This window comes from Gossypium arboreum, chromosome 8, assembly GCF_025698485.1.
Source record: "Gossypium arboreum isolate Shixiya-1 chromosome 8, ASM2569848v2, whole genome shotgun sequence".
NCBI classification, from domain to species: domain Eukaryota; kingdom Viridiplantae; phylum Streptophyta; class Magnoliopsida; order Malvales; family Malvaceae; genus Gossypium; species Gossypium arboreum.
The window spans coordinates 126,722,616-126,746,855 of NC_069077.1; the positions used below are offsets into that span (position 1 = coordinate 126,722,616).

Sequence of the window (24,240 nt, forward strand, 5' to 3'; positions counted from 1 at the left end):
AAAGCAGCCTACGCTTGTATACATTAGCATGGAATAACATCATAGGATTTCGATCCTATTGTGTTGGCCTTGGGATCGGAGTAATGATTAATAGGGACGGTCGGGGGCATTCAGTATTTCATAGTCAAAGGTGAAATTCTTGGATTTATGAAAGGCGAACAACTTCAAAAGCATTTGCCAAGGATGTTTTCATTAATCAAGAGCGAAAGTTGGGGGCTTGAAGGCGATCGGACACCGTCCTAGTCTCAACCATAAGCGATGTCAAGCAGGATCGTGGATATTGCTTTTAGGACTCTCTAGGCACCATATGAGAAATCAAAGTCTTTGGGTTAGAGGGGAGTATGGTCGAAATTTGAAACTTAAAGGAATTGTGAAGGGCACCACCGGGAGTGGAGCACTGCGGCTTAATTGACTCAACACGGGCCAGTCCGGACATAGTAAGGATTAACGGTGAGAGCTCTTTCTTGATTCTATGGGTGGTGGTGCATGGTCGTTCTTAGTTGGTGGAGCGATTTGTGCAGTTAATTAGTTAATCGAGCGAGACCTCGACCGCTAACTAGCTACATGGAGGTGATCCTTCATGGCTAGCTTTTAGAGGACTATGTCCTTTTAGGCCACGGAAGTTTGAGGCAATACAGTGTCTGTGATGCCCTTAGATGTTACGGGCCACACGCGCTTAATCGATGTATTCAATGAGTCTATACCCTTGGTCGACAGCCGGGTAATCTTTGAAATTTTATCGTGATGGAGATAGATCATTGCAATTGTTGGTATTCAACGAGGAATTCCTAGTAAGCGTGAGTCGGCTGACTCGCGTTGACTACGTCCCCGCCTTTGTACACACCGCGTCGCTCCTATCGATTGATTGGTTCGGTGAAGTGTTGAGATCATGGCGAGTGGCGATTCGCTACCGCCGACGTCGCGAGAAGTCCGAACCTTATCATTTAGAGGAAGGAGAAGTCGTAACAAGGTTTCCTTAGGTGAACTGCGGAAGGATCATTGTCAAAACACGCCTAGCGTAAGCGACCCGTGAGCGCGTTGTATACAACATCGGAGGTGGTGCGGGTGTATAAATCGCTTGTCGCCACCCCCGCGTGTCGGAGCGGCCGGTCTTGTCGTCCCTTTTGCCCATTGGGTGGGGTGAGATGTCAGGATCAACCTCTTCGATACAAAATGAACAAACCCCCGGCGCGAATCGCGCCAAGGAATCGAAATGAAAAAAGGGACACATCTCTTGTCGCCACACCATTCGCGGTGTCAGTGCTTCAGTGATGTTGTTCTTTTATCTCAAAGTATATAGAATGACTCTCGGCAACGGATATCTCGGCTCTCGCATCGATGAAGAACGTAGCGAAATGCGATACTTGGTGTGAATTGTAGAATCCCGTGAACTATCGAGTCTTTGAACGCAAGTTACGCCCCAAGCCATTAGGCCGAGGGCACGTTTCTCTGGGTGTCACGCATCGTCGCCCCCATCTAACATCAATCCCTCGGGACTCGGTTGGACCGCGGACGGAAATTGGCCTCCCGTGCGCTCACAGCCAACGGTTGGCCTAATTCGAGCCTCGACGACATAATCGTCATGACGATCGGTGGTAATTCTGTAAAAATTCATTGAGTCGGTGTGCGTTAATCGATCGAGACCCATAAACCCTTCGACATCGCATCGCGACCAGTCGGCGGGATTACCCGTGAGTGTAAACATATCAATAAGTGGAGGAAAAGAAACTTACGAGATTCCCTAGTAGCGGCGAGCTTAAGGGAAAAGCCCGGCTTGAGAATTAGGAGAAGCGTCCTCGGTGGACGGGACCAAGTCCCTAGAAAGGGCGCGAAGAGGGTGAGAGCCCGTCGTGCCCATACCTGTCGCACCACGAGGCCTTGTCTGAGTCGAGTTGTTTGGGAATGCAGCCCTAATCGGGCGGTAAATTCTATGCAAGGCTAAATCTGGTGAGAGACCAGATGGCGAACAAGTACCGCATGAGGAAAGATGAAAATGACTTTGAAAAGAAAGTCAAAGAGTGCTTGAAATTGTTGGGAGGGAAGCGGATGGGGGCCGACGATGCGCCTCGGTCCGTTAGAAACAATGAGCCGATCCGCCGATCGACTTAGGGCGTGGACCGACGCGGTCGTGGTGACGCCCAAGCCAGCCTTTGATCGCTGTGGAGCGTCGTTGCCTCGATCGTGGGATCAACACGTCTTTGTCTCGGTGTGCCGGCACCTATGTGCTCGAGGCGTCGGCTGTGGGTTCTCCATTTGGCCCGATCTTGAAACACGGACCAAGGAGTCTGACATGTGTGCGAGTCAACGGACTAGAAAACCCATAAGGCGCAAGGAAGCTGATTGCGGGATCCCACATAGGTGCACCGCCGATTGACCTTGATCATCTGAGAAGGGTTTGAGTGAGAGCATGCCTGTCAGGACCCAAAAGATGGTGAACTATGCACATCTTGGCGAAGCTAGAGGAAACTCTTGTGGAGGCCCGCGGCGATCTTGACGATGCAAATCGTTAAATCGACTTGGGTATAGGGGCGAAAGACTAATCGAACCGTCTAGTAGGTGGTTCCTCAGAAGTTTCCCTCGGGATAGTTGGAGCCCTTAGCGAGTTCTATCGGGTAAAGCCAATGATTAGAGGCATCGGGGTGCAATGCCCTGACCTATTCTCAAACTTTAAATAGGTAGGGCGGTGCTGGTACGCTTGTTGAGCCACGCCACGAATCGAGAGCTCCAAGTGGGCCATTTTTGGTAGCGAAGCGGTAATGGGATGAACTAAAAGTCGGGTTACGATGCCCAGCGGCGCTAACCTAGAACCCACAATGGGTGTTGGTCGATTAAGACACCAAGATGGTGGTCATGGAAGTCAAAATCCGCTAAGAAGCGTGTAACAACTCACTGCCGAATCAACTAGCCCAAAATGGATGGCACTTAGCGTGCGACCTATACCGACCGCCGGGGCAAGAGCCAACCCGATGACTAGAAAGGTCGTGATCATTTGCCAAAGCCGTGGGCTTGAGCACAGGCGGGCGACCATCGGTGCGGATCTTAGTGGTAGTAGCAAATATTCAAATGAGAACTTTGAAGGTCAAGAGGGAAAGGTTCCATGTGAATGGCACTTGCACATGGCAAGTCGATCCTAAGAGGCGGGAAGCCCGTCCGATAAGCGTTCAGCCATGAGCTTCGAAAGGAATCAAGTTAAAATTCTGAGCAAGGATGATGCGGTGGCGGCAATGTTAGGAGTCCGGAGAAGTAGGCGGGAGCATCGGGAAGAATTATCTTTTTTGTTTAACGGCCGCCCACCACAGAAGCAGCTCGGTGGAGGTAGGGTCTAGCGGCGAAAAACCTTGACGTCGCGTGGTGTCCGGTGCACCCGTGACCCTTGAAAATCCAGAGAACCAAGTGCCGTCCGCGCCGATCGTACTCATAAGCGCATCAGGTCTCCAAGGTGAACGACCTACGGTCAATGGAACAATGTAGGCAAGGGAAGTCGGCAAAATGGATCCGTAACCTCGGGAAAAGGATTGGCTCAGGAAATTGAGCACGGGGTCCCGATCTGAACCGTTCAGCTCTGGGTGGACTACTAGAAGTGCTTACTGCGGCGAGAGCTAGTCACCGCATACCGGCAGGGGGCGGATGGAGCAGCTCCTTTGGAGGCCTTCCTCGGCGACGAGCGATCAACTCGAACTAAATGCAGACAAGGGAATCCGACTATTTAATTAAAACAAAGCATTGCGATGGTCTCTGCGGATGCTCACGCAATGCGATTTACGCTTGATGCTCGAATGTCAAAGTGAAGAAATTCAACCAAGCGGCGGTAAAGCGGCGGAATAACTATGACTCTCTTAAGGTAGCCAAATGCCTCGGCATCTAATTAGTGACGCGCATGAATGGATTAACGAGATTCCCATTGTCCAGGTCTACTATCCCACGAAACCATAGTCAAGGGAACGGGCTTGGCAGAATCAGTGGGGAAAGAAGACTCGGTTGAGCTTGACTTTAGTCCGACTTTGTGAAATGACTTGAGAGGTGTAGGATAAGTGGGAGCTCTCGGGCGAAATTGAAATACCACTACTTTTAACGTTATTTTACTTATTCCGTAAATTAGAGGCGGGGCACGGCCTCTCTTTTTGGACCCAAGGTCGGCTGATCCGGGCGGAAGATATTGTCAGGTGGGGAGTTTGGCTGGGGTGGCACATCTGTTAAAAGATAACGCAGTGTCCTAAGATGAGCTCAACGATAATGAAATCTAAGTGTGGAACAAAGGGTAAAAACTTCGTTTGATTACGATTTCTAATACGAATATGAACCGTGGAGGCGTGGACTCTCGATCCTTTAGACCTTGAATTTGAAGCTAGAGGTGTCGGAAAAGTTGCCACAAGGATAAGCGGCTTGTGGCGATAAGCGTTCAAAGCGACGTTGCTTTTCGATCCTTCGATGTCGGCTCTTCCTATCATTGTGAAGCAGAATTCACCAAGTGTTGCATGTCTAGTACCCAACAATGAATGAATTGCCCCTGTCCCTCCCTTTTTGCAATAAGAGCCTCCGGCACCTTTGGCCCCCGGTCGTGCGATAGCCTCGTACACTATCGGCAGCGTGTGCCATCCCGTGGTGCGGGGCCATCATGCACCACCGGCCCCTTTAATGTGTCGGAGCATTGGGCAACATCGGTACCTTGGTGCATCGGATGTGCAGAAGGGTCGAGCACCAAAGCTAATTTTGGGCCCCCGTTGGTGCAGAAGCTTCGGCACCATAAAGTGTCCCTGTTTTAGACACATGAATGTCCCCTGGTAGCACATTGACCAAGTTTTTTTAGCTCTTTAGGGGGAGGTGATTTTGAGGGGAACAAGGGTTGTCCAAGGCACTGCCCACGCCCATTTCATGCCCAGACATCGGTGCCCCCATCGTCGGTTAGGTTTACGGCGGTGCTCCAGCGGTCTATCCTGGTAGTGCTCTGGCGAGCCATCTAGACGGTCCTCCGGTGAGCCATCCTAGAATATCGAAAATGATGCTTCAAGTCGTCCCAATCCCTCCCTTTTTGAATCATCCAAGACCCTTTCCTTTTGGAATAAGAGCCTCCGACACCTTCGGCCCTTGGTCGTGCCAGAGCATCAGGCACCCTTGGTAACCTAGGACGTCGATAGTGCGGCAGCATCGGCACATTGTTGCTTGGACATGTTAGAGCCTTATACACCATCGAAAACCTAGGATGTCGATCGTGCGGGAGCGTCGGGCACCATCGGCACCTAGCCCCTTGGTCGTACGGGAGCCTCGGGCACCATCGGCACCTTCGTGCTTCGATCTGCGGGAGCATCGGATACCATCGGCAACCTAGGCCCTTGGTCGTGCGGGAGCCTCAGCCACCATCAGCACCTTGGTGGTTGGATGTGCGGGAGCCTCGGACACCATCGGCAATCTAGGCCATTGGTAGTGCGGGAGCCTCGGGCACCATCGGCAACCTAGGCCCCTGTTCGTGTGGGAGCCTTGGGCACCATCGGTAACCTAGGCCTTGATCGTACGAGAACCTCGGGCACCATCGGCACCTTGGTGCTTGGATATGCGGGAGCCTCAGACACCATCGGCAACTTAGGACCTTGGTCGTGCGGGAGCCTCGGGCACCATCGGTACCTTGGTGCCTTGGATGTGTGGGAGCCTCGAGCAGTATTGGTACCTTGGTGCTTGGATGTGCGGGAGGCTTGGACACCATCGGTAACCTAGGACGTTGGATGTGCGGGTGCCTCGAGCAGCAAGGGCACCACAGGGGCCTCGAGATGTGCGGGCTAAAGAAAAGTGTCCTGTTTGGACATCTGAATGTTGCACTGTAGCAGATTGATGAAGCTTTTTTAGCTCTTTAAGGGGTAGAGATCCGCTGCCCCCGACGTAACCCCCGTTCGAATCTGAGGTGGGGTGTATCCGCAGCCCCCACAGAGGTCGGATAGTCCCGCAATGACTCACCAATGGTGGTGGGTCAATCGCCGACGCTAGTGGCTGGGGTGATGATTTTCCAGCCGATCAAGCCCGTACCCATAGGAATGTTACCAACAACTCTAAGACCAGGTTCCCTATATTGGGCAAAGATCTCTTGGGGTGGCTTATGCACTGCTATGGGCTAGCGCTTGGCTTGCCTATTCTCCCCCGTCATGTTAGGGATGCCTTATGCCTCCCAAGTCGGCGACCCATCGATGCCTTGGCCTTGCCAAGGCCTTGCCTGCATTCGAAGCTGCCCGTGACCCTAGTACCAAGTTCATTTGACGGCAACGGATCACTAGGGGGCTTAAGTTGAGTTTGTAGGCTCAGTCTTGGCTCGACCAAGTCCCAATGGGATTTTGTCCCTCGTAGTTCTGGTGCCAAGCGTTTGTGGTATGCCCTCGTTTCATTGTTCCTTAGCTCCTCCCAATACATTGGTTGGGTGGGTTGTTGGCAGTGTGCGTGGGTGCTACTACTAGTACGCAATGGGCATATGAGTGGTGTTTTGGTTGTGTGTATTGGCAGGCTCCATGCTACCTGCATCGAACTTTCGAGCCACACTCCTCTTCATTGACTCCCCTTGTTATAATTGAACCCGGGGGGTGCGATCGGGATCCTGTGTTGCGTACCTAAACCAGATGGAATTATGGATGTGTTGCCGTCCCTTCTCCATCTCGTGCCCTTTGGGGTACGTGGTGGACCACAATTGAGACCTCTGTCCCGAGTGTACCGCCTTAAATCGATGTGGCCTCATCGGTGCTCTGGTGCTCGTTCGTGCTTTCAGATGCGGAAAATATTTTTGAGAGTAGGGTTTAGGCCCTTGTCTCTCAATGCCTATGCATTTGTTTACGGACACGACGATGCTTATGCTCTGTTATGGCCTCTTCGTTGCTCACGCGGCATGTTGAGAGCCATGCGATGTCGACGTCGCGGAGGAATGCTACCGTTAATCACGCCAGAGTCATATGCTTGTCTCAAAGATTAAGCCATGCATGTGTAAGTATAAATAAATTGATTTGTGAAGCTGCGAATGGCTCATTAAATTAGTTATAGTTTGTTTGATGGTATTTGCTACTCAAAAACCGTAGTAATTCTAGAGCTAATCGTGCCACAAACCCCGACGCCCCGAAAGGGATGCATTTATTAGATAAAGGTCGACGCGGGCTTTGCCCGCTGTTCGATGATTCATGATAACTCGACGGATCGTACGACCTTTGTCTTGCGTGGCGCATCATTCAAATTTTGCCCTATCAACTTTCGATGGTAAGATAGTGGCCTACTATGGTGGTGACGGGTGACGGAGAATTGGGGTTCGATTCTAGAGAGAGCACGAGAAACGGCTACCACATCCAAGGAAGGCAAGAGAAGCATAAATTACCCAATCGACACGGGAGGTAGTGACAATAAATAACAATACTGGGCTCTATGAGTGCAGTAATTGGAATAGTACAATCTAAATCCTTAACGAGGATCCATTAGAGGGCAAGTCTGGAGCCGGACTGCATGTAATTCTATCTCCAATAGCGTATATTTAAGTTATTACAGTTAAAAAGCTCGTAGTTGGACTTAGGGGTGGGTCGGCCGGTCCGCCTCATGGTGGCCTTGATGCCTTTCGTCTCTTCTCGGCCGTAATGCGCTCCCGCCTTAATTGGTTGGGTCGTTCCTCGTATTTGTTACTTTGAAGAAATTAGAGTGCTCAAAATAGGCCTACGCTTGTATACATTAGCATGGGATAACATCATAGGATTTCGATCCTATTGTGTTGGCCTTGGGATCGGAGTAATGATTAACGAGGAGACGGTCGAGGGCATTCGTATTTCATAGTCAAAGGTGAAATTCTTGGATTTATGAAAGGCGAACAACTTCAAAAGCATTTGCCAAGGATGTTTTCATTAATCAAGAACGAAAGTTGGGGGCTTGAAGACGATCGATACCGCCCTAGTCTCAACCATAAGCGATGCGAAACGAGGATCGGCGGATGTTGCTTTTAGGACTCTGCGGCACCTTATGAGAAATCAAAGTCTTTGGGTTCCGAGGGGAGTATGGTCGCAAGGCTGAAACTTAAAGGAATTGTGGAAGGGCACCACAGAGTGGAGCACTGCGGCTTAATTTGACTCAACACGGGAAACTTGCGTGTCCGGACATAGTAAGGATTAACGGTGAGAGCTCTTTCTTGATTCTATGGGTGGTGGTGCATGGTCATTCTTAGTTGGTGGAGCGATTTGTGCAGTTAATTAGTTATGAACGAGACCTCGACCGCTAACTAGCTACACGGAGGTGATCCTTCGTGGCTAGCTTCTTAGAGGACTATGTCCTTTTAGGCCACGAAAGTTTGAGGCAATAACAGTCTGCATGATGCCCTTAGATGTTCTGGGCCACGCGACGCTTAATCGATGTATTCAATGAGTCTATACCCTTGGTCGACAGGCTCGGGTAATCTTTGAAATTTTATCGTGATGGGGATAGATCATTGCAATTGTTGGTATTCAACGAGGAATTCCTAGTAAGCGCGAGTCATCAGCTCACGTTGTCTACGTCTTTGCCCTTTGTACACACCTCCCGTCGCTCCTACCGATTGAATAGTCCGGTAAAGTGTTCAGATCACGGTAATGTGGGCAGTTCGCTACCCGCTACGTCGCGATAAGTCCACTGAACCTTATCATTTAGAGGAAGGAGAAGTCGTAACAAGGTTTCCGTAGGTGAACCTGCGGAAGGATCATTGTCAAAACCTGCCTAGCAGAACGACCCGTGAACGCGTTGTATACAACATCGGAGGTGGTGCGGGTGCATCGTCGCTTGTCGCCACCCCCGCGTGTCGGAGCGGCCGGTCTTGTCATCCCTTTTGCCCATTGGGTGGGGTGAGATGTCAGGATCAACCTTTTCGATGCAAAATGAACAAACCCCCGGCGCAAATCGCGCCAAGGAATCGAAATGAAAAAAGGGACACATCTTTTGTCGCCACACCGTTCACGGTGTCAGTGCTTCAGTGATGTTGTTCTTTTATCTCAAAGTATATAGAATGACTCTCGGCAACGGATATCTCGGCCATTAGACCGAGTACTATCGAGTCTTTCAACGCAAGTTACGCCCCAAGCCATTAGACCGAGGGCACGTCTGCCTGGGTGTCACACATCGTTGCCCCCATCTAACCCCGATCCCTCGGGACTCGGTTGGACCGTGGGCAGAAATTGGCCTCCCGTGCGCTCACAGCCAATCGTTGGCCTAAATTCGAGCCTCGACGACATAATCGTCGCGACGATCGGTGGTAATGCTGTAAAAAATTTATTCGGAGTCGTGTGCGTTCGACGATCGAGACCCTTAAACCCTTTCGGCATCGCATCGCGACCCTAGGTCAAAGGGATTACCCGTGAGTGTAAGCATATCAATAAGCGAGAGGAAAAGAAACTTACCAGATTCCCTAGTAGCATGAAGCGAACAGGAAAAGCCCGACTTGAGAATTAGGAGAAGCGTCCTCGGTGCGGACCAGGCCCAAGTCCCCTAGAAAGGGGCGCCAAGAGGTGAGAGCCCGTCGTGCGGACCTGTCGCACCACGAGTCTTGTCTCTGAGTCGAGTTGTTTGGGAATGCTGCCCTAATCGGGCGGTAAATTCCGTACAAGGCTGAATACGGGCCAGAGACCGATAGCGAACAAGTACCGCGAGGGAAAGATTAAAATGACTTTGAAAAGAGAGTCAAAGAGTTCTTGAAATTGTTGGGAGGGAAGCGGATGGGGGCCGACGATGCGCCCCGGTCCGTTGTGAAACAGCGAGAGCCGGTCCGCCGATCGACTCGGGGCATGGACCGACGCAGGTCGTGGCGACGGCCCAAGCTCGGGCCTTTGATACACCTGTGGAGACGTCGTTGCCTCGATCATGGGATCCAACACGTGCCGTCTCGGCGTGCTTTGGTACCTATGTGCACCGGGCGTCGGCCAATGGGCTCCCCATTTGGCCCGTCTTGAAACACGGACCAAGGAGTCTGACATGTGTGTGCGTCAATGGACTAGAAAACCCATAAGGCGCAAGGAAGCTGATTGGCGGGATCCCTCATAGGTGCACCGCCGACCGACCTTGATTTTCTGAGAAGGGTTTGCGTGAGAGCATGCCTTTCAGGACCCGAAAGATGGTGAACTATGCCTGTGCGGTACGAAGCTAGAGGAAACTCTTGTGGAGGCCCACAGCGATACTGACGTGCAAATCGTTCGTCTGACTTGGGTATAGGGGCGAAAGACTAATCGAACCGTCTAGTAGCTGGTTCCCTCTGAAGTTTCCCTCAGGATAGTTGGAGCCCTTAGCGAGTTCTATCGGGTAAAGCCAATGATTAGAGGCATCGGGGGTGCAATGCCCCTGACCTATTCTCAAACTTTAAATAGGTAGGATGGTGCGGCTGCTTCGTTGAGCCACGCCACGAAATCGAGAGCTCCAAGTGGGCCATTTTTGGTAAGCAGAACTGGCAATGCGGGATGAACTAAAAGTCGGGTTACGATGCCCAACTGTGCGCTAACCTAGAACCCACAATGGGTGTTGGTCGATTAAGACACCAAGATGGTGGTCATGGAAGTCAAAATCCGCTAAGAACTGTGTAACAACTCACCTGCCGAATCAACTAGCCCCGAAAATGGATGGCGCTTAAGCGTGTGACCTATACCCGGCCGTCGGGGCAAAAGCCAGGCCCCGATGAGTAGAAAGGTGCGGCGGTCGCTGCAAAGCCCGTGGCGCGAGCCTTGGCGGAGCGGCCGTCGGTGCGGATCTTGGTGGTAGTAGCAAATATTCAAATGAGAACTTTGAAGGCAAGAGGGAAAGGTTCCATGTGAATGGCACTTGCACATGGCTTAGTCGATCCTAAGAGACGGGGAAGCCCGTCCGATAGCACGTTCAGTATGAGCTTGAAGGGAATCAAGTTAAAATTCGAAGCGGATGATGCTACCGACGGCAATGTTAGGGAGTCGGAGAAGTAGGCGGGAGCATCGGGAAGAATTATCTTTTTGTTTAACGGCTGCCCACCTAGAAGCAGCTCGGTAGGAGGTAGGGTCTAGCGGCGAAAAACCTTACCGACGTCACGTGGTGTCCAAAGGCACCCCGTGCCCTTGAAAATCCAAAGAACAAAGTGCCGTCCGCTACCGATCGTACTCATAACCGCATCAGTCTCCAAGGTGAACGACCCGGTCAATGGAACAATGTAGGCAAGTGAAGTCGGCAAAATGGATCCGTAACCTTGGGAAAAGGATTGGCTCGAGGGCTAGGCACGGGGTCCCGATCTGAACCGTTAGCTCTGGGTGCACTACTAGAGCCTTCACGGGAGAGCTGATCGCGCGCACCGACCGAGGGACGGACCGAGCAGTTCCTTTGGAGGCCTTCCTCATGCGACAGCGATCAACTTCGTAACTAGTATGAGACAAGGGAATCACGATTTAATTAAAACAAAGCATTGCGATGGTCTCTGCGGATGCTCACGCAATGCGATTTCTGCCCAGTGCTCTGAATGTCAAAGTGAAGAAATTCAACCAAGTGCGGGTAAACAGCGGGAATAACTATGACTCTCTTAAGGTAGCCAACTGCCTCGTCATCTAATTAGTGACGCGCATGAATGGATTAATGAGATTCCTATTGTCTAGGTCTACTATCCCGCGAAACCATAGCCAAGGGAACGGGCTTGGTAGAATCAGTGGGGAAAGAAGACTCGGTTGAGCTTGACTCTAGTCCGACTTTGTGAAATGACTTGAGAGGTGTAGGATAAGTGGGAGCTCTCGGGCGAAATTGAAATACCACTACTTTTAACGTTATTTTACTTATTCCGTAAATTAGAGGCGGGGCACGGCCTCTCTTTTTAGACCCAAGGTTGGCTTCGGTCGGCTGATCCGGGCGGAAGATATTGTCAGGTGGGGAGTTTGGCTAGGGTGGCACATCTGTTAAAAGATAACGCAGGTGTCCTAAGATGAGCTCAACAATAACAGAAATCTCGTGTGGAACAAAAGGGTAAAAGCTCGTTTGATTCTGATTTCTAGTACGAATATGAACCGTGGAAGCGTGGACTATCGATCCTTTAGACCTTCAGAATTTGAAGCTAGAGGTGTCAGAAAAGTTGCCACAAGGATAACTGGCTTGTGGCAGCCAAGCGTTCATAGCGACGTTGCTTTTCGATCCTTCGATGTCGGCTCTTCCTATCATTGTGAAGCAGAATTCACCAAGTGTTGCATGTCTAGTACCCAACAATGAATGAATCATCCCTGTCCCTCCCTTTTTGCAATAAGAGCCTCCGGCACCTTTGGCCCCCGGTCGTGCGATAGCCTCGTACACTATCGGCAGCGTGTGCCATCCCGTGGTGCGGGGCCATCGTGCACCATCGGCCCCTTTAATGTGTCGGAGCATTGGGCAACATCGGTACCTTGGTGCATCGGATGTGCAGAAGGGTCGAGCACCAAAGCTAATTTTGGGCCCCCGTTGGTGCAGAAGCTTCGGCACCATAAAGTGTCCCTGTTTTAGACACATGAATGTCCCCTGGTAGCACATTGACCAAGTTTTTTTAGCTCTTTAGGGGGGAGGTGATTTTGAGGGGAATAGGGGTTGTCCAAGGCACTGCCCACGCCCATTTCATGCCCAGACATCGGTGCCCCCATCGTCGGTTAGGTTTACGACGGTGCTCCAGCGGTCTATCCCGGTAGTGCTCTGGCGAGCCATCTAGACGGTACTCCGGTGAGCCATCCTAGAATATCAAAAATGATGCTTCAAGTCGTCCCAATCCCTCCCTTTTTGAATCATCCAAGACCCTTTCCTTTTGGAATAAGAGCCTCCGACACCTTCGGCCCTTGGTCGTGCCAGAGCATCAGGCACCCTTGGTAACCTAGGACGTCGATAGTGCGGTAGCATCGGCACATTGTTGCTTGGACATGTTAGAGCCTTATACACCATCGGAAACCTAGGATGTCGATCGTGCGGGAGCGTCGGGCACCATCAGCACCTAGCCCCTTGGTCGTACGGGAGCCTCGGGCACCATCGGTACCTTCGTGCTTCGATCTGCGGGAGCATCAGATACCATCGGCAACCTAGGCCCTTGGTCGTGCGGGAGCCTCAGCCACCATCAGCACCTTCGTGGTTAGATGTGCGGGAGCCTCGGACACCATCGGCAATCTAGGCCATTGGTAGTGCGGGAGCCTCGGGCACCATCGGCAACCTAGGCCCCTGTTCGTGTGGGAGCCTTGGGCACCATCGGTAACCTAGGCCTTGATCGTACGAGAACCTCGGGCACCATCGGCACCTTGGTGCTTGGATATGCGGGAGCCTCGGACACCATCGGCAACTTAGGAACTTGGTCGTGCGGGAGCCTCGGGCACCATCGGTACCTTGGTGCCTTGGATGTGTGGGAGCCTCGAGCAGCATTGGTACCTTGGTGCTTGGATGTGCGGGAGGCTTGGACACCATCGGTAACCTAGGACGTTGGATGTGCGGGTGCCTCGAGCAGCAAGGGCACCCTGGGGCCTCAGATGTGCGGGCTAAAGAAAAGTGTCCCTGTTTCAGACATACGAATGTTGCCTGGTAGCAGATTGATGAAGTTTTTTTAGCTCTTTAAGGGGTAGAGATCCGCTGCCCCCGACGTAACCCCCGTTCGAATCTGAGGTGGGGTGTATCCGCAGCCCGCTTAGAGGTCGGATAGTCCCGCAATGACTCACCAATGGCGGTGGGTCGATCGTCGACGCTAGTGGCTGGGGTGATGATTTTTCAGCCGATCAAGCCCGTACCCATAGGAATGTTACCAACAACTCTAAGACCAGGTTCCCTATATTGGGCAAAGATCTCTTGGGGTGGCTTATGCACTGCTATGGGCTAGCGCTTGGCTTGCCTATTCTCCCCCGTCATGTTAGGGATGCCTTATGCCTCCCAAGTCGGCGACCCATCGGTGCCTTGGCCTTGCCAAGGCCTTGCCTGCATTCGAAGCTGCCCGTGACCACAGTACCAAGTCCATTTGACGGCAACGGATCACTAGGGGGCTTAAGTTGAGTTTGTAGGCTCAGTCTTGGCTCGACCAAGTCCCAATGGGATTTTGTCCCTCGTAGTTCTGGTGCCAAGCGTTTGTGGTGTGCCCTCGTTTCATTGTTCCTTCCGCTCCCCTCCCAATACATTGGTTGGGTGGGTTGTTGGCCGGTGTGCGTGGGTGCTACTACTAGTACGCAATGGGCATATGAGTGGTGTTTTGGTTGTGTGTATTGGCAGGCTCCATGCTACCGTGATGAACTTTCGAACCACACTCCTCTTCATTGACTCCCCTTGTTATAATTGAACCCAGGGGGTACGATCGGGATCCTGTGTTGCGTACCTAAACCAGATGGAATTATGGATGTGTTGCCGTCCCTTCTCCATCTCGTGCCCTTTGGGGTACGTGGTGGACCACAATTGAGACCTCTGTCCCGAGTGTGCCGCCTTAAATCGATGTGGCCTCATCGGTGCTCTGGTGCTCGTTCGTGCTTTCAGATGCGAAAAATATTTTTGAGAGTAGGGTTTAGGCCCTTGTCTCTCAATGCCTATGCATTTTGTTTCTGGACACGGACGATGCTTATGCTCTGTTATGGCCTCTTCGTTGCTCACGCGGCATGTTGAGAGCCATGCAGTGTCGACGTCGTGGAGGAATGCTACCTGGTTAATCCTGCCAGTAGTCATATGCTTGTCTCAAAGATTAAGCCATGCATGTGTAAGTATAAATAAATTCAGACTGTGAAACTGCGAATGGCTCATTAAATTAGTTATAGTTTGTTTGATGGTATTTGCTACTCAAAAAACCGTAGTAATTAGAGTGCTCAAAATAGGCCTACGCTTGTATACATTAGCATGGGATAACATCATAGGATTTCGATCCTATTGTGTTGGCCGGGATCGGAGTAATGATTAACGAGGGACGATCGGGGGCATTAAGTATTTCATAGTCAAAGGTGAAATTCTTGGATTTATGAAAGGCGAACAACTTCAAAAGCATTTGCCAAGGATGTTTTCATTAATCAAGAACGAAAGTTGGGGCTTGAAGACGATCGATACCGCCCTAGTCTCAACCATAAGCGATGCCGAGCGGGGATCGGCGGATGTTGCTTTTAGGACTCTGCGGCACCTTATGAGAAATCAAAGTCTTTGGGTTAGGGGAGTATGGTCATAAAATTTGAAACTTAAAGGAATTGTGGAAGGGCACCACAGGAGTGGAGCCTGCGACAATTGACTCAACACGGGAAACTTGCGAGGTCCGGACATAGTAAGGATTAATGATCGAGAGCTCTTTCTTGATTCTATGGGTGGTGGTGCATGGTCATTCTTAGTCGGTGGAGCGATTTGTGCAGTTAATTCTGTAATCTAGCGAGACCTCGACCGCTAACTAGCTACGGAGGTGATCCTTCGTGGCTAGCTTCTTAGAGGGACTATGTCCTTTTAGGCCACGAAAGTTTGAGGCAATAACAGGTCTGTGATGCCCTTAGATGTTCTGGGCCACACGCACGCTACACTGATGTATTCAATGAGTCTATACCCTTGGTCGACAGGCTCGGGTAATCTTTGAAATTTTATCGTGATGGGGATAGATCATTGCAATTGTTGGTATTCAACGAGGAATTCCTAGTAAGCGAGTCATCATTTCGCGTTGTCTCGTCTCGCCCTTTGTACACACCTCCCGTCGCTCCTACCGATTGAATAGTCCGGTGAAGTGTTGAGATCGCGGCAATGTGGGCGATTCAGCTACCATGACGTCGCGATAAGTCCTTGAACCTTATCATTTAGAGGAAGGAGAAGTCGTAATAAGGTTTCCGTGAGGTGAACTGCGGAAGGATCATTGTCAAAACACGCCAGCGTAACTACCCGTGAACGCGTTGTATACAACATCGGAGGTGGTACAGGTGCATAAATTGTCGCCGCCACCCGCGTGTCGAAGCGGCGGTCTTGTCGTCCCTTTTGCCCATTGGGTGGGGTGAGATGTCGGGATCAACCTCTTCGATGCAAAATGAACAAACCCCCGGCGCAAATCGCGCCAAGGAATCGAAATGAAAAAAGGAACACATCTCTTATCGCCACACCGTTCGCGGTGTCAGTGCTTCAGTGATGTTGTTCTTTTATCTCAAAGTATATAGAATGACTCTCGGCAACGGATATCTCGGCCATTAGACCGAGTACTATCGAGTCTTTCAACGCAAGTTACGCCCCAAGCCATTAGACCGAGGGCACGTCTGCCTGGGTGTTACACATCGTCGCCCCCATCTAACCCCGATCCCTCGGGACTCGGTTGGACCGTATGAAATTGGCCTCCGTGCGCGCCTGACCCGATGGTTGGCCTAAATTGAGCCTCGGCGACATAATCGTCATGACGATCGATGGTAATCTTGTAAAAATTTATTGGTCGAGTCGTCGTGTTCGTCGATCGAGACCCTTAAACCTTTCGGCATCGCGATCGCGTTCCCTAGGTCAAAGGGATTACCCACCGAGTGTAAGCATATCAATAAGCAGAGGAAAAGAAACTTACCAGATTCCCCTAGTAGCACGGCGAGCGAACCGAAAAGCCCGACTTGAGAATTAGGAGAAGCGTCCTCGGCGGACCGGGCCCAAGTCCCCTAGAAAGGGCGCCAAGAGGGTGAGAGCCCGTCGTGCCGGACCTGTCGCACCACGAGTAATTGTCTCTGAGTCGAGTTGTTTGGGAATCTGACCCTAATCGGGCGGTAAATTCCGTACAAAGGCTAAATACGGGCGAGAGACCGATAGCGAACAAGTACCGCGAGGGAAAGATGAAAATGACTTTGAAAAGAGAGTCAAAGAGTTCTTGAAATTGTTGGGAGGGAAGCGGATGGGGGCCGACGATGTGCCCCGGTCCGTTGTGAAACAGCGAGAGCCGGTCCGCCGATCGACTCGGGGCATGGACCGACGCGGGTCGTGGCGACGGCCCAAGCTCGGGCCTTTGATACGCCTGTGGAGACGTCGTTGCCTCGATCGTGGGATCCAACACGTGCCGTCTCGGCGTGCTTCGGCACCTATGTGCACCGGGCGTCGGCCAATGGGCTCCCCATTTGGCCCGTCTTGAAACACGGACCAAGGAGTCTGACATGTGTGTGAGTCAATGGACTAGAAAAGCCATAAGGCGCAAGGAAGCTGATTGGCGGGATCCCTCATAGGTGCACCGCCGACCGACCTTGATTTTCTGAGAAGGGTTTGAGTGAGAGCATGCCTTTCAGGACCCGAAAGATGGTGAACTATGCCTGTGCGGTACGAAGCTAGAGGAAACTCTTGTGGAGGCCCGCAGCGATACTGATGTGCAAATCGTTCGTCTGACTTGGGTATAGGGGCGAAAGACTAATCGAACCGTCTAGTAGCTGGTTCCCTCTGAAGTTTCCCTCAGGATAGTTGGAGCCCTTAGCGAGTTCTATCGGGTAAAGCCAATGATTAAAGGCATCGGGGGTGCAATGCCCCTGACCTATTCTCAAACTTTAAATAAGTAGGATGGTGCGGCTGCTTCGTTGAGCCACGCCACGAAATCGAGAGCTCCAAGTGGGCCATTTTTGGTAAGCAGAACTGGCAATGTGGGATGAACTAAAAGTTGGGTTACGATGCCCAACTGTGCGCTAACCTAGAACCCACAAAGGGTGTTGGTCGATTAAGACTCCAAGACGGTGGTCATGGAAGTCAAAATCTGCTAAGAACTGTGTAACAACTCACCTGCCGAATCAACTAGCCCCAAAAATGGATGGCGCTTAAGCGTGCGGCCTATACCCGACCGTCGGGGTAAGAGCCAGGCCCCGATGAGTAGAAAGGTGCGGCGGACGCCAAAGCCGTGGCCGCGACACGGGCGAGCGGCCGTCGGTCTGAGATCTTAGTGGTAGTAGCAAATATTCAAATGAGAACTTTGAAGGTCGAAGGGGAAAGGTTCCATGTAAATGGCACTTGCACATGGCTTAGTCGATCCTAAGAGACGGGAAGCCGTCCGATAAGCGCGTTCGGCATTGAGCTTCAAAGGAATCAAGTTAAAATTCTTGGACCGGGATGATCTGGTGACAGCAATGTCGAGAGTCAGGAGAAGTAGGCGGGGCCTCGGGAAGAATTATCTTTTACATTAACGGCCGCCCACCACAGAAACAGCTCGGTAGGAGGTAGGTCTAGTCTTAGAAAAAACCTTTGACGTCGCGTGGTGTCGGTGCACCCGTGCCCTTGAAAATCGAGAGAACCAAGTGCCGTCTCATGCCGATCGTACTCATAACCGCATCGGTCTCCAAGATGAGCGACCTACGGTCAATGGAACAATGTAGGCAAGTGAAGTCGGCAAAATGGATCCATAACCTTGGGAAAAGGATTGGCTCGAGGGCTAGGCACGGGTCCCGCCCTGAACCGTTAGCTACGGTGCACTACTAGAGTCGCTTCATGGAGAGCCGGTCGCCAGCGCATCGATCGAGGGATTTGGATGGGAACGGCTCCTTTGGAGGCCTTCCTCGAGGCGACAGCGATCAACTCAAAACTAAATGCAGACAAGGGAATCTGTTGTTTAATTAAAACAAAGCATTGCGATGGTCTCTGCGGATGCTCACGCAATGCGATTTACCCGATGCTCGAATGTCAAAGTGAAGAAATTCAACCAAGTGCGGGTAAGCAATGAGAATAACTATGACTCTCTTAAGGTAGCCAAGCGCCTCGTCATCTAATTAGTGACGCATGAATGGATTAATGAGATTCCCATTGTCTAGGTCTACTATCCCGCGAAACCATAGCCAAGGGAACGGGCTTGGTAGAATCAGTGGGGAAAGAAGACTCGGTTGAGCTTGACTCTAGTCCGACTTTGTGAAATGACTTGAGAGGTGTAGGATAAGTGGGAGCTCTCGGCTAAATTGAAATACCACTACTTTTAACGTTATTTTACTTATTCCAGAATTAGAGCGCGGGCACGACCTCTCTTTTGGACCCAAGGTTGGCTTGATCGGTGATCCCAAGGAAGATATTGTCGTGGAGAGTTTGGTGGGGTGGCACATCTATTAAAAGATACTTGGGTGTCCTAAGATGAGCTCATCGATAATGTAAATCTCATGTGGAACAAAAGGGTAAAAGCTCGTTTGATTACGATTTCCGATGCGAATATGAACCGTGGAAGCGTGGACTATCGATCCTTTAGACCTTCGGAATTTGAAGCTAGAGGTGTCAGAAAAGTTACCACAAGGATAACTGGCTTGTGGCAGCTAAGAGTTCATAGCGACGTTGCTTTTCGATCCTTCGATGTCGGCTCTTCCTATCATTGTGGAGCAGAATTCACCAAGTGTTGCATGTCCAGTACCCAACAATGAATGAATTGTCCCTGTCCCTCCCTTTTTGCAATAAGAGCCTCCGGCACCTTTGGCCCCCGGTCGTGCGATAGCCTCGTACACTATCGGCATTGTGTGCCATCCCGTGGTGCTGGGCCATCGTGCACCACCGGCCCCTTTAATGTGTCGGAGCATCGGGCAGCATCGGTACCTTGGTGCATCGGATGTGCAGAAGGGTCGAGCACCAAAGCTAATTTTGGGCCCCCGTTGGTGCAGAAGCTTCGGCACCATAAAGTGTCCCTGTTTTAGACACATGAATGTCCCCTGGTAGCACATTGACCAAGTTTTTTTAGCTCTTTAGGGGGGAGGTGATTTTGTGGGGAACAGGGGTTGTCCAAGGCACTGCCCACGCCCATTTCATGCCCAGACATCGGTGCCCCCATCGTCGGTTAGGTTTACGGCGGTGCTCCAGCGGTCTATCCCGGTAGTGCTCTGGCGAGCCATCTAGACGGCCCTATGGACCTGAGGCTTTGTTTTAGGTATGAGGTTTGTTGGGCTAGAAATGAAGCTGCTAAAACGATTATCAAGGGTGCTTGGCAGCGTGGGAATCAAGATATTATGGAGAAGATTACGAATGTTGGCAAAGAGCTTAGAAGGTGGCAGTATAAGAAGTTAAAACAACTGCGGAATCAAATTGGTTCTCTGCAGACGGATATTAATAGAATTATTGATGGCCAGGGGAGCAATAACGAGGGCAAGAAGCTTAAAAACATTCGGTTAAAATTTGGGTAATTCTTTGGATCTTGAGGAAAAATTCTGGGCTCAAAGGTCGAGGGTTATGTGGTTAAAGGAAGGGGACAGGAATACTCGGTTTTTTCATGTCAGGGCTACTAACAGGAGGAAAAAAAACAATATTGCTAGACTTAAAGACACCAACGGCAGTTGGAGGGATAATAATGTGGACATTTGTAAAGCTATCAGGGAGTATTTTCAACTCTTGTTTAAGTCAAATTTCAATTCTAACAGTGAGCTTAATCTGGACTATGTAGAGAAATGTATTTCAGGGACGGTAAATGACCGGTTGTTACAGGATTTTACAGAGAGTGAAATCATGAAGGCCTTTAGTCAAATGGATCCTAGGAAAGCTCCCGGAATTGATGGTTTGTCAGGGCATTTCTTCAAAGAAAATTGGGACGTCGTTGGAGCGGATGTTATTAATCTTTGCCTGGATATTCTTAGGGGTGTTAAAGATGTGGATTGCTTAAATGATACTATTATTGTTTTAATCCCTAAGGTTAAAGATCCTGTGGATATGACTAATTTTAGGCCCATCAGCCTATGTAGGGTGATTTACAAAATTATTGAAAGTGCTTGCCAATCGGTTGAAGGAAGCGCTTAGTTATGCATCGGCCAAAATCAAAGTGCCTTTGTTAGGGAGGATGATTCACGATAACATTTTGATTGCTCACGAGCTTGTCCATTATCTTCAGAGTACGAAGAATGGTCCTAATAAAGGGTTTGTGGTCAAGCTTGACATGAGCAAGGCTTATGACCGGGTGGAGTGGAACTTTATCGAAGAAGTGATGAAGAAAATGGGCTACGCGAACGATTGGGTGTCGAAGATTATGAGATGCTTTAGATCAGTTCGTTATGTTGTCAAGTGCAATGCTATCCTCTCTGATACAATTATGCCGGAGCGTGGCCTGAGACAAGGGGACCCTCTTTCTCCTTATCTTTTTTTATTTTGCATGGAAGCTTTTTCTAGATTGTTATTTCGTGCTCAGTATAATAATATGCTTAAGGAATTAGAGCTAGTAGAAATGGGCCCGTATTAATCAATTGCTTTTTTCTTGATGACGCTCTTCTCTTTGTTAAGTAATAAAAAAGAGATGTTGAGGAGCTTGTGAGTATTATAGCTCATTTAGTAGGGCTTGGGCCAAGAGATTAATAAGGATAAATCCATGATTTTGTTTAGCCCTAAAACCCCTAGGGATAGTAGACTTTCGGTTAGCTCCTTGCTTGGCATGCGATTTGTCGAAAAGCTTGATAGTTATCTTAGACTTCCACTTCTGTTGGTAGGAAGAAATCTTTAGCTTTCAACGACATTATTAATAGGTGTACTTGCGGGGTTAAAAGTGGTCAAAACACTTGCTTTCTTACGGTGGGAAAGAGGTCTTTATCAAGGCGATTATCCAGGCCATTCCGTCCTATGCATTTTCGGTGTTCTTGGCTCCAAAGGGCACTATAGAGGAACTCCATTCACAAATGGGAAGGATGTGGTGGACAAACAACGACAAGATGCTTGGGGTTGGGCAATGATGGCGTGGCGGAAAATGTGTCATCCGAAGGGTATGGGTGGAATGGGCTTTGAAACCTATATCTCTTTAACTTTGGCTCTTTTGGAGAGACAGGTTTGGGCTTATGTCTCAACAGGACACTCTATGTTTTAAAGTCCTATGTATGAAGTACTTTCACGAAGGGGCGATTGATTATAAGCGGTGCGACAAGCCTTCATTCACTGGGCAAGCATTGCCAAAGGCGATAGAATCTTAAGGATGGTTTTATTTGGCAAGTGGGAGATGGCAATGGGATTGATCTTAGACGTGCGCATTGGGGGCTGAATGGTATCTTTGGAGAGTCGGTTTGTCGGTCTCCTCTCAATGATAATGAAAGAAAAGTCAAAGACCTGTGGGACCAAGATAACAGACGTTGGAAAAGGGAAAGGGTGAAAGAGATTTATGGGGATTATTTGGGGGAGTGCATATGCAATTTGCCCATTCCTCCTAATAACATTAAAGACACCCGGACGTGGCTCCAAAATCCGCATGGTATTTACACGTCCAAGTCGGCTTATTCTTGGCTGATTCTTAAGGAAGTCGGATTCGGCCCTCATGATTTTTCTGGCGCGCCTTATGGAAGCGGATGCTCCAGAAGATCAAAATCTTTAGGCGGAGGATTGGTCACAACATTCTCCCACGTTCGACAACATTGCTCGCATCCGTCGTGGTTTCCAAAACATTTGTCCGAGATGCAAAGATGAGGAGAAAGCAGCTGATTCATGCCATGAAAGGCGTAAAAGGCTCGTGATATTTTGGTCTGCTGGTGGGTTAAACAATAGGCGCTAAGCGGGAATATACCAAGCGCATCGATTGGTTGGAGGATGTTTTTCGTGTCTTTGGATAAGAAAGTCGGCTGCTGATTTCTTAACTACCTTTGGAGCAATTTGGAATGATAGAAATAATATGCTTTTCAAAGGGAAAATGGATGCGGCGGTGACGATGCAGGAAAAGGCGACCATGTTAAGCAAGGACTTTCGCATTTATAATATGGCGAGCCGTTATTATTCCTCCGACTCGGCGATTAAAGATTGGAGAAAACCCTCCTCTGGCTACATCAAAGTGAGCGTGGATCTTCTTTGTTATTAATGGGAGCGATGGTGTGGGCGCTATCACGAGGGACCAAGATGAAGCCGTTATTGGGGATGCTATAAGTTCGTTGATAAAGCTATGGATGTGAATTAGGCGAGTTGGGCGCTTAAAGAAGGCTTAAACTTTGGCTAGATTAAAATCGCTCGACTTATTGTGGAATCGACGGTCTTGGGCTCGTCAATTCGGTCAACAAGAGGAATAAAGATATTCTTGTTTTTGGATGACATATTAAGCATACTTGTAGTGCTTTTAATTTTTTGATTACGTCCATGTTAATTGGATTAGTCGTACTAGCAATAATCTTTTGCGATTTACTTTGTCACTTAGCCGTTAGGAACAAAGTTGATTTGTATTTTGATATGGATTATCGAGCGGATATCCATGGTTTGATTATTAAAGATGCAATAAGATGAGGTTGACCTTTGGTGGTTTTCTTTCAAAAAAAGAATGTCCCTGGTAGCACATTGACCAAGTTTTTTAGCTCTTTAGGGGAGGTGATATTGAGGCGACGGGGGTTGTCAAAGGCCTTACGCCCATTTCATGCCCGGACATGGTGCCCCCATTGTCGGTTAGGTTTCTGGCGGTGCTCGTGGTCTATCCGGTAGTGCTCTGCGGCAAGCCATCCGGCGATTACTCGGTGAGCCATCCTAGAATATCGAAAACGATGCTACAAGTCGTCCCAATCCCTCCCTTTTTGAATCATCCAAGTCCTTCCCCTTTTGGAATAAGAGCCTCCGACACCTTCGGCCCTTGGTCGTGCCAGAGCATCAGGCACCCTTGGTAACCTAGGACGTCGATAGTGCGGGAGCATCGGCACATTGTTGCTTGGACATGTTGGAGCCTTATACACCATCGGAAACCCAAGATGTCGATCGTGCGGGAGCGTCGGGCACCATCAGCACCTAGCCCCTTGGTCGTACGGGAGCCTCGGGCACCATCGGCACCTTCATGCTTCGATCTGCGGGAGCATCGGATACCATCGGCAACCTAGGCCCTTGGTCGTGCGGGAGCCTCGGGCACCATCGGCAACCTAGGCCCCTGGTCGTGCGGGAGCCTCGGGCACCATCGGCAACCTAGGACCCTGGTCGTGCGGGAGCCTCGGGCACCATCGGCAACCTAGGCCTCTGGTCGTACGGGAGCCTCGGGCACCATCGGCAACCTACACCCCTGGTCGTGCGAAAGCCTCGGGCACCATCGACAACCTAGGCCCTTGGTCGTGAGGGAGCCTCGGCCACCATCGGCACCTAGGCCCTTGGTCTTAAGGGAGCCTCGGACACCATCGGCAACCTGAGCCCTTGGTCGTGCGGGAGCTTCGGGCATCATCGGCAACCTAGGCCCCTGGTCGCGCAGAAGCCTCGGGCTCCATCGGTAGCCTAGGTCCCTGGTCGTGCGGGAGCCTCGGGCACCATTGACAACCTAGGCCCTTGGTCGTGTGAGAGCCTCAGGCACCATCGGCACCTTGGTACTTGGATGTGTGGGAGCCCGGGCACCATCGGTAACCTAGGCCCTCGGTTGTACGGGAGCCTCGGGCACCATCGGCAACCTAGGCCCCTGGTCGTGCGGGAGCCTCGGCCACCATCGGCAACCTAGGCCCCTGGTCGTGCGGGAGCCTCGGGCAC

At 50.5% G+C, this 24,240-nt stretch overlaps 1 non-coding gene and 2 pseudogenes across 1 annotated transcript; 2 read left to right on the forward strand and 1 right to left on the reverse strand.

Moving 5' to 3' along the window:
* Window positions 1–1,303: 1,303 nt before the first annotated feature.
* On the forward strand, window positions 1,304–1,459 carry LOC128280312 (5.8S ribosomal RNA). The gene has a single exon (XR_008270492.1). It is a non-coding gene; the product is annotated as a 5.8S ribosomal RNA (ribosomal RNA).
* Window positions 1,460–11,593: 10,134 nt separating this feature from the next.
* LOC128279402 (uncharacterized) lies at window positions 11,594–12,146 on the reverse strand (annotated as a pseudogene).
* Window positions 12,147–16,395: 4,249 nt separating this feature from the next.
* Window positions 16,396–19,296, forward strand: LOC128279908 (28S ribosomal RNA; annotated as a pseudogene).
* Window positions 19,297–24,240: the final 4,944 nt, after the last annotated feature.